The sequence below is a fragment of the Triticum aestivum genome, chromosome 4A (genome assembly GCF_018294505.1).
Source record: "Triticum aestivum cultivar Chinese Spring chromosome 4A, IWGSC CS RefSeq v2.1, whole genome shotgun sequence".
Taxonomy (NCBI): domain Eukaryota; kingdom Viridiplantae; phylum Streptophyta; class Magnoliopsida; order Poales; family Poaceae; genus Triticum; species Triticum aestivum.
Window position 1 is genome coordinate 385,793,613 of NC_057803.1, and position 13,677 is coordinate 385,807,289.

Consider the following 13,677-nt stretch of genomic DNA (forward strand, 5'->3'; position numbering starts at 1 on the left):
TCTGAATTCACTTTTATAATGAATTATGATCTCTATTCGTCTTTTACACCCACACAATCCTCTTATCTTTGTAGTTAGCACTAACTTTCTCTTGTGCATGCACACGCCCGCCTCCCTCTCACCCTCCCTCAGCATTCTCTAGCTCCATCGCGCACATTCTTCATTTCTCTTTAGGTCGTTCACCCATGGTGTGTGTAGGCCCCCTAGCACCTTCTTTCCAGCACACACCGATCGATATACCTCTCTAGCCAGGTGTGCCTACCACAGACACAAGCTTTCCCTCTTCTCTTCTCACTATCCATGCCCCCTCTATCTAATACGGTTCCATGCACGTGCACACTCCCGCCCCTCTTTTCATCGATCTCATACTTGCACACTCCTTCCCCCTCAATATAGTAGGCATCTCGCACCACCTCCTAGCCGCATACCTCTCTCTCTATCCTTCTCTCTGGGACTTATTTTCTTCTAACACATGCATGCATGTATACCGATCGATCTCCCTACAAATACCTAGGTCGACTATAACTCTTTTCCCCCACGCATCGATCGACGTACCTCACAAGTTATGTCTCCCCCTTTCTCCGACAAAGGACGATTGATCTTCCTATGTAGTAGCATCTTCTTACCATAGCAATATCTTCCCCTGTCATCATTCATGCATACATCCTGACCCGTCTCTCACACGCACATGCACAGACAGGCAGGCATCCCCTCTCTTATTGGTATTGCAGGCATGCCCTCCGTTTTTCTAGCAGGATTCTCCCACCATTTGTTAGAAGCAAATCCACCACCAACCCCTTTGACACTCTAGCCTTGTCTCTCTCCCAACCTTATTCGTCTCATACACATATGCATGGATGTCGTTCGATCTCCCTCAATACATAAGGTAGGCCTTTCTCCTCCTCCACACATATACTAGTCGTTCTACCTCTATAGTCAGGTCTCTCCCCCCCCCCACACACAAACACACCGATAGTCAGACATTGTCCCCTCTCAAGTTCTAGTAGGCCATCCAACCTATATCTTTGACGTGGGTACACACAAATTCGATGACACTCTTTATCGATCGCGCGCGTGCATGCACACACACTTCAACCCTCTCTTCAATTCTATGGATATCTCACGCCGATGATACCTCCCCTCTCTTCTCGTGGATCGCCCCCTCTATATATTATATATACAGGCCTCTGTTTCATACACAATGCATATGTTATATTTTTTGTTTGAGATATCATCGACACATATTCCCTCTCTCACGCACCACCCCCAAAAAACACTCACGAACCCACACACTATCTCTCTCTATGTTTGAGATATCATCCACACGTAGGTGGTGTACATACGCGAAGAGAATAGGTACACATACTCACACTTCGTGCGTAGCCACACCCGCGCGGGTACACGGTGTTGCTCATTTCTATACGACATAGCAGCCCATGTGCTAACTTGAGACGTGTAGTGGTTGTTTACCTGCGGAGGTCATGTACCATGTGTGCACGACACAAAGTTAGACTTGATGCGTTGGCACGTTATTTTTAAATAAAGTTGTATTGCTCAATGGCACGCACACAGAATATAAAATGATTGTGATGGAGAAAAAAGTATTCTGCTCCACAATATACAACAACAGAGCCTGCTTGCCGGGGTTTGTCTCTCTTCATAGTATCTCACACAAGGCGGCGGTGGCCTCTCTCTCTCTCTCTCTATCACCATTGGTCACTGATCCGGCCGCATCCCATCCGCCGGTAGAAAGGGAGGATGTGCATCGTTTCTCCGTTTGACGGCACCGAGGCAACACGTCTCGATCTGCGGTACCCGTCGTTCTCTCTGACCAAGCTCCAGCGCGGTAGGGCCTACGCCACTTGCTCGATGCCACATTATGGGCAGATCCCGCCCGTTGCCTCCTCCTAGTTACACCCCGGCGACCCCCAGGTATCTCCTCTGACCTTGCTTCACTGCCCATCTTCCCACATTGCTGCATGTGGAAAATCCTGCATGTGGATCTTCTCTAGTTCTTTGCCCAAAACATAGATCATCCAGCGTACTTCCATCTTGCAATCTCATCCTCACACCATTTCATACAATCCACCATGCTTCTTTCTTTCCCTTATGACATGGAATATGCTTCTTTTTTGTCGGCATATATGTTTTCAACCCTTTATTGGGAAGTAATTGTTTCCTTGCTACCTCTTTTTGCAAATAGCGCTATCCATTTCACCTTGTTGCTATTGTGACCTTTTGGTGAACTGCACAAATCACTTTTTTCTTAAGTGTGTTTTGTGCAGTTCCGCCAAAATGTCACACGGGCAATGTTTTTACATTTCTGTGGGACTGCAGAAAGGGATATTGGTTTTGCTATCCTCCTCATCCAACTTCGAGCCTAATCTTCTCCAACGAGTAATTAGTCTTAAAGAGAGATCGCAGAGGTGATAGGCTTCTATTTTTGAGTGTTATGTTTCATCATCTAGTTCCACTATTATTGTAATCACACTGACTGAATATCTTTGCAAATAGGGTTGATCAGCTTGATTTTATTGGAAGCGTGCAAAACGATCAGATTGTGATGTCCTCCATACACCTCTTTCTTCGCTACAGAGTTGCGTCAAACTAGCTGCCAACCAATGAACACAGTGGCTAGGAAATGGAGCCATGCCTCCAAACAACATCGATCAATTATACTCCATTTTTCTTTCGTTGTACACCTTCTCACAACTTTGTCTTCAGTTGTGATGTGAATACTGGCGCTGATCTGCGAATCATTGAGATGCATTAGCAGCCATGGTAGTTTCATTTGTATTTGATGGAATGTTGTAACGAGACAATCTTGAGGCAAGAGGACACATGAATCCTAAGTTGAGACCTCTTTTTTTCTACGGGAACCGAAGTTGGAACCTTCATAGCATTATGGTACAATTTCATTATGCTAAAAAATTATGCGTACATATAAACAAATCCTGAAAGATTGATAGCAATGCCAGAAACTATTCAACTTCATTTCGCTGACATGTGGGACATCCTTCATCCGGCTCCACCGGTCATGCACCAATATTGAGTGCACAACTATAGGGGAGATTCAACCCGGTCGCTGTGCCACAGTAATAATGACTAGTGAGTAGTCAAATCACAGAGCCCCACCTTTGCCACAGTAAGTTGCTCGGACGAAGCAACCATAACTTCACCTTTCCCGTAGTAAGTACTACCTCCTTTTCTTATTCTAGAAACCACCACACGCGAATATTGGATGGTAGCAGCACATGATCAAGTGTACTAGCACTACTCAATTCAAAAATCAAAACCAACCAATGAACTACTAGATGGTGAGTTTTTGCTAGTATCATGTACTTTGTCTGTCGATGTATATGTAGGGCCTAAAGAGTTTTTCGAGACTAACTGACATGCAAGTTACTCAAAGCATACAGTCAATTTCGTACGTGAAAGGATCTTAGAATGATATAATTTTCAAATTATATAAGATCTTATCAGTAGTCAAAGGCAACCTCGAGGAATACATTACTATCTCAACGCATGTATGAATGGCTAATCACAACACGTGCATGCATGAGGAGTACTATAGCACTAAACAAGAATGTTTTAGATGCATTGGTTAATTATATCTTAATCATGGCACTTAACAATTTAATGCACAAAACAAGAATGGTTGATGGGATTATCAGAAAGCAAAGCACCTTTTTAGCGTGGATTTTCATCATTCTATGAAGATGCAAAACCAAGTGTTACTACTACACTAAACAAGTTCAAAATGAGAAACTGGACCCACTCACGGCACGGCATGCCTGTCTCGTTTGGTCCGTCCGTCAAAGCGCTTCCTATTCTTGGCATAACAATAGAGTACAATAATTTTTTAGAATGCTCTTGGCATGTCGCTAACCCACCGCACTTCGAGAGATACGAGGAGCGAGAAGCGATACGAGTTGGTGAATTACTAGAGCTAGGTGTCGCACGGAGGCGAAGAAATATGGTGATAGCGTGAGGTGTGCCATGTATGATGTAAACTACACTCGGCTGCCATGTTTCAGAGGTCTACTAGATATGGAGAAGATTGGGTTGATTTTATATTGCTGAATATATAAAATACACTAAGAGTCCAGAACGCTCCACCATGAGGTTCCTTGCTCCTTCTCGGTCGTCGGAAAGCGTTCTTCTTCATTTTGCTGACATGTGGGACATCTAGCATCCAGGTCCACGGGTCATGCAAGAAAATGGAGTAAGTAGTAGGAGAGACTCACCAACAGTCACAAACGTAGGTGGTGTACGTGCATGAATCACCCGAAAAAAAGGAATACGTGCACGAAGAGAAGAGGTGTAGGCACCAACGCGGGTACTCTTTGCCTCTTTCCTACTCACGCAAGGGTACACGGTGAGCTCATTTATGTACGAAGAGGCAGCTCACGTGATAATTTGGCGAGTGTAGTAGTTGTCAGTGGTGGGTCGGGAACCAGGCGTGAACAAATCAAAGTTCGACCATGACGAGGTAGCACGTTATTTATAAATGAAGTTATTATATTCGATGGCACGTACGTAACATTATTTTCTTCAATGTAACGTCAATCGTGCACGCACTCCATGACGGAGCAAGGGATGGTACTTCCTCTGTCTAGGTGTAGTCATCTTATGAAACAAAATAATCCCAAAACACTTGGACGCGGTGCATTAACTTCCACCTTGTTTCTTGTTTCTTGACATAAATAAAGGAATCAACCAATAAGAGATGTGGGGCGTGTATGACATCAATGACTTAGACTTTCAAACACGAAATGAAGTGGTCAGTTCATTTCATGCAATGCTATTAATTACTACCTCCGTCCTAGTTTATTGGTCCCCTTAGTATTTGTGCAAAATTTTGACCATAGATTTAACTGAAATAATAATAATGCATGTCTCCAAATAAGCATTAAAATCTCTCGTTTTTTCCTTCGCCTTGGTCATGGTACACAACCTACGATGACACACCTAGATGGAGGGATTAGCCATGGAGATGGTTGGGTCTTTTTGGTGAGAGTACTAAATAGTACTACATCCGTGCGGGTTTAAAAGACCCATCGATAGAATCTTTAAGACCAAGGCAAAAGTAACTCTGGGCAGTTACAGAAAGTAATCGGTTCCGCGTACACAGCTGGGTATGGGAAAGAGAGAAATACCCCTTAAATCGGGCATGCATTGGCTGCTTATATTAATTAATACGGTTGCATGCAGCCTTGTCTCTCTCCTCCTTCCATGTACTCTTGACCGTCATACTTGCATGCAGTCCCTTCTTTCTCGGTAAGTTAATTCACCAAATGAGTAAATGCAATGCCAACAGAGCCAAGCGAAAAAGGAGGGTCTTAGTTTTGTTCGGCCTAATAATTCCCAACTACCCTCCATGGCCCTCCATCCTTCGGAGTGTAAATAGTTAAGCCAATGACATGTGGGTCTACCACAAGAGGGCCCATATGACAGTTAATGGAAGAGAGAGGTGCATAGGCATATTTACGGAAGCGAACCTTTTGCGGAAGCATGCTCCACTGGCAAACATGATGGCAGTATAGGGTAAGGCTGATTTAGTAACACCAACACGCTAGCTTGGCTTATTAATATGGAACTGAACCTCTTGCGAAAGCGTGCTCCACTGGCAAACATGATGGCAGTACAGGTAAGGCTGATTTAGTAACACCAACACGCTAGCTTAGGTTATTAATTAATTGTCCCATCTGCTGTTGTGTGTATTGTCACTTCACTGACTAGGTGAATAAGTAGTTCTCTCTGACCGAGATGGGGAATAATGGATCACCAAGAGTTCCTATTTATCCCTATGCCTCTACTCTCATCTTGTCCAACAAAAAGAACCATTGGCCAAGGCACCCGACACCAATTATGTAGGAATACTACTAGTACTAGTACCTACTCCCTCCTTCCGGTATATATGTAGGTCGATAAAAAATCATCAACCAAGGTAGTAGTAAATGATGAGTGCCTGAAGATTTTTTTTCCAAAAGTAGTATTCAATAATGGGCTCATTTTCCTCAAGAAAATTGCGTTTATGAACGTACTAATTGGAATGCATGCGTCCATGCATGAAGAACAAAAGACGAGAATATTTACATGCATCGGTATGTTTTCTCTTAATTCTTGCGTGCAACGTTTTAATGAAGCTTGAAATATGAATATGTCAATGGGAGGAGTATAATCCTCATGCATGCATGCATCCAACACTCACATGTACACAAGCACACACGCAACACCCATGCATTGATACGTTTCCAACATATCTAAAAAAATTTATAGTTCCATGTTGTTATATTATCATTCTTGGATGTTTTACAATCATTTTATAGTAACTTTATATCATATTTTGGGACTAACCTATTGACATAGTGCCCAGTGCTAGTTGCTGTTTTTTTGCTGGCTTTATACATTGCAGAAAATCAATACCAAATGGAGTCCAAACGCAGTGAAACTTTTTGGAGAATTTTTCTAGACCATAAGGAACAATTTGGGCCAAAGAAGTACTAGAGGGGTGCCTTGAGGGGGGGCACAACCAACCTGGGTGCGCCTGGGGGCCCAGGCGCGCCCTGGTGGGTTGTGCCCACCTCGGTGGCCTCCTCCACCGCCTCTTCACCCTATAAATACCCAAATATTACAAAAACCTTAGGGCAGTCGACGAAACACAATTCCAGCCACCGCAAGTTCCAGAACCACGAGATCTAATCTAGACACCATCATAGAGGGGTTCATCATCCTCATTGGTGCCTCTCCGATGATGCGTGAGTAGTTCATTGTAGACCTACGGGTCCATAGGCACATCTCTCACTTTTTAGTCTCAATGCAATGGTCTCTTGGAGATCTATTTATTGTAACTCTTTTTGTGGTGTGTTTGTTGGGATACAATGAACTTTGAGTTTATGATCAGATCTATTTTATCCATGAAAGTTATTTGAGTTTTGATCTCTTATATGCATGATTATTTATAGCCTCATATTTCTTCTTAAAATCTTTGGTTTAGTTAGGCCGACTAGATCAATTTTTCTTGCCACGGGAAGAGGTGCTTTGTGATGGGTTTAATCGTGCAGTGTTCTTTCCAGTGATAGAAGGGGCAGCAAGACATGTATTGATCCTTTCTATTAAGGATAACAAGATAGGGTTTATTCCTACATGAATAGATCCTGTTTACATCATGTCATCGTTATTATTGCATTACTCCGTTTTGTTTGTGAACTTAATACACTAGATGCCTGCTGGATAATAATTGATGTGTGCAGTAATAGTAGTAGATGCAGCTAGGAGTTGGTCTACTAATCTTGGACGTGATGCCTATATATTGATCATTGCCTGGATATCGTCATAATTATTTGAGGTTCTATGAATTGCCCAATAGTAATTTGTTTACCCATTGTGTGATATTTCTTGAGAGAAGCCACTAGTGAAATCTACGACCCCCGGGTCTATTCTTTATCATATTTTTTTTCCAATCTATTCTTTGACTTCGAGATCTATTTTATTTGATGTTATTTTCAGATATATTATTCTAAAAACCAAAAAATGCATAGCTGCACATTTTATTTACATCTTTTATTTCGCGCTTATTCGAGATCTATTTATCCAATCTACCACAATTTTATCCCGTCAACTTAACAACTTCCCACGTTGTTACCCGTAAGAGGGATTGACAACCCCTCGTAAGAGTCGGGTTGCAAGTATTTGTTATTTGTGTGCAGCTACCCTTTACATAGTGTTGCTTGGTTCTCCTACTGAATAGATACCTTTGTTTCATATAACTGAGGGAAATACCTACCATAGATGTGCTGCATCATCCTTTCCTCTTTGGGGAAATACCAATGTAGTTCAAGCGACATCATGCATCCATGCGGCACAGAGCACACGACGCAACACACACGCTCTTGCTCAAGTGCTCAACCCACTCCCTCCGTCCGTGAAAGACTGTACATATAGAGAATTGCAATTGACCAAGAGGAATAGCACTCCACATCATTTAGAGCAAGTACTCCCTTTGTCTCTTTTCTTTGATCCGTACATCATTTAGAGAAAGTACTAGGATTCTTAAAATGCAGGAATACGAAAAACAAAGGATTGGAGTGTCATGTCTACTTGAATACCATAGTATTAGCACTAAGTGTTTGATGCCATAAGAGAAAGAAATGTAGTGAAAAAAATAGTTGGAGCGGATTCTAGATTTCCAATGAAATGTTGTAGTAGTACACGTGATTCCATACTAGTAAAAATTCCTATAGGATTCAATCCTATGAATCAAACCACTAATGTAATAAGGTCCATGGTCAACACTGCACAGGGCGGACGCGCCCTCTCACTGCGTCCTCCATTGAAGGGGCACGCTGGCCAAGGGCGTCGCCCGTTGCACGCCCGACTGAACGAGCCTCCTCGATGCATTTAAAAGCCTACATTAAATCCACGTTGAATCCAAGAAAGCTACTCTGCATGGAAACCGATTATTTTATGTAAATATAATGAAATCCGGCCGTGTTGGCACAAATTTGTTTATGTACAATCTGAGTGCATTGCTCCAGTGGTCATCACATGTGTGCTAATTGATTTGCACCCTTCCGCACTCCATTTTGTCTTGCGTTACTTCGTCTGTCCAGCACGTTGACAAGTTGGCCCCATGCTCATTATGCCAACGTGGTAGTCAATTATTTTGCCAGAGTCAGGTATCACACCCTTCCGGTGCCACGTCAACGAATCCGCTAGAAACAAGTCTAGACTTGTTCGGTTCAACCGCCTCGCTAGGTGTATGGAGAGGAATTGACCAGCGCAGGGAGGTTCTATAGGTGGGTAGGCGGCAAAAAACAGGGGGAAATGTGGGAAGTAGATAGACGAGGAAGGGAAGCTTCTACATTCGCGGGGGACATAGCATTGGCCATTGGGAGGAAACATGCGTTCATCTGGCTACGCCATGAAGGACATGAAGAGGTATCCTATATCAGCAAAGAACAGTTTCCCTATCAATAGCTCATCTAACAGAACTCGCAAATTAACTGTGCTAAGGCTGGAGTAGTCATCAGATGGGTGACTGGATGGAAGTGGACTCGATAATAACTAATTGGATGGGTCACTGTAAAGATTAATTGGATTAATTAACTGTTTACAGTGCTCCGTCCTATTATTTGAACCTCGAGGTCTTTGTTTTTGTAATTTTTGACAATTTTTTAATACATGTTAATCGAAGGTCTATCGCGTTACTTTTGGATAATTTTTGTATTTTGAACACATGTTAATTGACTTGAAAGAAGGTATATTGCGTTACTTTATGACTTGTTTCCAAAAAAAGTGATATGCCCTCTGTCAACTTATAAGTCAAGTCTGTCAAATTAAACCTCGAGGTACTTGTTCTCAAATTAACCTCTAGGCCTTGCAGGAGTGTTGCAATGGGTCGGCGTCAATTGCAAGATGAGCCACCAAGCTAGCAGTGGAGTTGCCAACATGCTCAAAGTGCACGCAACATTGAGTAGAAAGAACCATGCCTAGGAAATAAATGCGTGCTTAGGGAGGCTTTTTGCTCAAAGAGCAAGTACTCTTTCGGTTATACTATAACTAGGTGTCACACGAGCTATCGGGACGAGGAGCGAGAAGCGACGGGCTGCTGGATATACTACTCCTAATGCATTGGTGCTAAGGTGGGGTGCTAAATGCATTAGAAACTTATCAACTACTCTCCCCACTGCATTGGTGCTTAACTTTTGTAGCTAAGCCTCCCTCATTTAATGTTTTAGCACCAAAACACCTTCATTCATTGGTTGATAGTCATTTTGAATAGGTCCACGCACTTAGCATTGTTTCCTTCTAGGGTCACCATAATGCACTCTCTCCTCTTTAATTGCCCTGCCACATCACTTTTTTGCCTATGTGGCACCCTTAGCATCGGTACACCTTGGAGCACTGGGAAGTTAGGTGTCACACGGAGGCCAAGTAATATGGTGAATGCATGAGGTGTGTGGTGTATGATGTGTTTCAGACTCTTTCGATTAAACGTGGAGAGATTTGGTTGATTTTATATCGCTGAATATTATAAAATATTATGAGTGCAGATGCTCCACCGCAAGGTTCCTTTCTCTTTCCCGGTCGTCGGGAATCTTTGTTCTTATACTCTTTTGTTTTAGACGTGAGCTTTGTACCTTTTGCCAATACGCGGAACATCTAGCATCAAGGTGGACATGTCATGCAAGAAAATGAAGATAAGCAGTGCATAAGTGAGTGGTGCACTTCGATGGCACGTACTATGCAATATTTTTCTCCTCGATGGCACGCGAATCATGCGTCTAGACGGAGCACGGGATGGTAGCCATGGACATGGTCGTCCCTTTTTGGAGAGAGTACTAAATAACTTTGATGTGTCCCATCAACACACAAAACAACAAGAAGCTTGTTTACTATGCACTCTCCCTCCCCTACGCGCACACGATGGCTCGCAGCATGAGGAGAAGCTTTTGCTTACAATTACAAGTGGGCTTTATACAAGTGGTGGATGTGCAACAGTTCATTCGGTGTCAGATTGCCAGAAGTATATACTATTGTATCATCATCATTGTTCGACTTCTAGAAGAGGCGAAGAGCCAAGCGCAATGTCACCTACTCACCTTTTAAGTACTCCCTCGGTCTAGGTGCACCGCAACCTAAGCGTGTAGAGATTGGACTAGGAAAAAATTTGAATTGCAGGAATCCAATCACATCATTTTTTTCTCAACTAAAAACATGTTATTAATTAGAAGCCCTCTTCAAATCCCAATAGTGTGCCACAGAAATTGCATACATTGGGAATAGCAAACACGTTGATGTGGCAGAGAATTAAAGAAGAGAGAGAGAGGGTTAGAGTAACATAGGTAGATACTATATCATGTTAAATGCTACTTTGTGTCATGCATGGCACTAAATATGATCATCTATGAGTACTACTCTATGCACTAAGGTAGCATCATACACTAATACCATATGCATGATAGTACTAGTATATGATACTCCCCACTATGAGTAGCCTTAGAGAAAGTACTCCCTCCGCTTCTTTTGTTTCATTGGTAGGATTCTTAAAACGCAGGAAAAGGAAAAATAAAGGATTGTAGTGGCATGTCCCCTTGAATCCCATAGCATTAGCATAGTGTTTGATGCAACAGGCAAAACAAAGGAAGTGGAAAAGAAGTTGAAGTGGATGCTAGATTGCCAATGAACACATGATATCATAGGAAAAATTCCTATAGCATTCTATCCTATGAATCAAATGACCAATGTAGGAAAATTATGAGGGGGTCTCTCCAACAGTGTTCCTCGGCTTGCACCTAGCATCACGGTGGTCGAACTCGGAGTCATCCATCTGGTACATGTGGCATCTCAGATCTGGCCACAAGGTGACATACACCGTCAAGGTTTAAGGATAATGTTGTGCTCAAAGCCAGACGTACACGGTCAAGGTCCAGGGTCAAGGGGGTTAGGGTCTACGCGGCCTCTCACTGCATTATTTATAAATTACTAGCAAGATGCCCATGCATTGCATGGAACATCAAGATGCATTTCTATGAATATTTTATCTTGTGAGAGAAAAGGATGAACGAGGGAAGGCCTTATTTGCAAATGTGGAGAGGGGTGTGGGTATCTTTTGCAAAATTGCCATAGTTTCCTTCCTATCCGTCAGATATAAATCAGATGACCTATATTGCAGGATGGCAGGCATACCATCATCACCAACTCTATTTTTATAAGAGTAGAGAAGTTATTCTATTAGATGTCACGTACGCAACATTATTTTCTCAATGGCACGTGAATCAGGCACGTGCTCAAGGAGCACGGGATGGTAGCAATGGACATGGTCGGCCCTTTTGGAGAGAGTACTAAATAACTTTGATGTGTTTTGTCAACTCGTAGAACAACGAGAATCTTGCTTACTATGCCCTCTCCCTCACCAACGCGTAATGGCTCGCAACGCGAGGAGAAGCTTTCGCTTACAATTATAAGTGGGCTTAAAACAAGCGGTGGATGTGCTGCAGTTCATTCGGTGTCAGATTGCCAGAAGTATATATACTTTAGTACCATCATCATTGTCCAACTTCTAGAAGAGGCAAAAATCCAAGCGCACGATCACCTACTCACAATATAACCGGCCGTATTTGCATGAATTTTTTAACGTACAATATGAGTGGATTGCTCCAGTGGTCATCACACATGAGACAATCGATTCACACCCTTCTGCGCTCCATTTTGTCTTTGTGTTCCTTCCTCCGTCCAGCACATTGACAAGTGGGCCCCATGCTCATGTATGCCAATGTGGTAGTCAATTATTTTGTCAGAGTCAGGTATCACACCCTTCCGGTGCCACGTCAATGTATCCACTATAAACAAGACTAGACTTGTTCGGTTCAACCGGCTCGCTAGGTGTTTGGAGAGGAATTGGCCGACGCGAGTGTAACGCCCCAAGACCAGAGCTTCAGATGCCTTCCATGGTTTCCGAGTTTCATCACGTGATTTATTTTTTCTGTTGCATCCATCTTTGCATCATGTGCATTGCATCATGTCATCATGCCATCATGTCATTAACCTTTGCAACTCAAATAAATAAACCGTATGGATCTTCGGTCCATTTAAATCGGGGGATATTCACAATGGTGATTTCTCTTTAGAACATATACTCCCAATATTATTAGGGATCTATAATAAATATTCCATTATTATGGAATCAATCAAAACACATTTGCATCTTTCTCTTTCCACCAACCCCTCATCAAGTGCATCACCCCCATCACTAGGTTCTTTCTTTCAATTCTCACCCATTTATTGCAAGTGGCTTTTCCCTCTTTCATAAAATGTTCAACTTTTCCCTATAAATACTAGACCATGCCAAGACCACCTCCTCCATTTTTATGGTCTTTTGGAAGTGCTTTGGTCGGGCTAAGGATTTGTTCGAGTTTGAATTATTTTCAAACTTGCATAAAATTGCAGCCTCTAAAAATTGCCAAGGAATTTTATTCAAATACTAGTTAAATCCAGGATCCGAGGGACATTTTTTATATCTTCCATATTATTGACAAGCCCCGAATTCTTTTCTCTGTGATCCTGTCATATTTAAAAAAACTAAGAGAGAGAGAGAGCCCAGCCAGGCCTCTGGCCACATGGGCCTCCCAACCATCCTCGCGGACCATCCTTCCTATCCCTAGGCCCATCTCTCGCAGCCCACCTAAACCCTCTACAACCCTAGCCTGATCGAACCCTCCCTCTCGCTCCCCCGCTCGAACCTCCTTGCAGCGCCACCAGCCTCCCCTGTCTCATCCTCCCAATCCCCTCTCCCTCTCGTCCTCTCCCTTGCACCGCCACCCAGAGAGAGAGAGAGTGTGTGTGTGATAAGCGAGACCCACTGTCGTCGTGCGGCCGAGGAGAGGAGCTCCTCGAGCACCGCCCACCCACTGCAGCCTCCTCCCCAGGCATCCCCGCTGCTCCGCCGCCCCTCTGCTCCTGCTTCCTCTCCAGGGCTGCTTCGTCAGCAAGCTCGCCAGGACCTCTCCGCCTTCGCGCCAGCAGGAGCCGTCGTCTGACCTCCTTCAACACCGCCGCCTCGCCAGGAGCCACACTGCTCAGCCCCTCCTGCGCGCCTCCCTTTCCAGTGCCAAGACACGACCACACCTTCCGCTGCGCACCTCATCCCATGCCGGCCGTTGCCAGCTACTA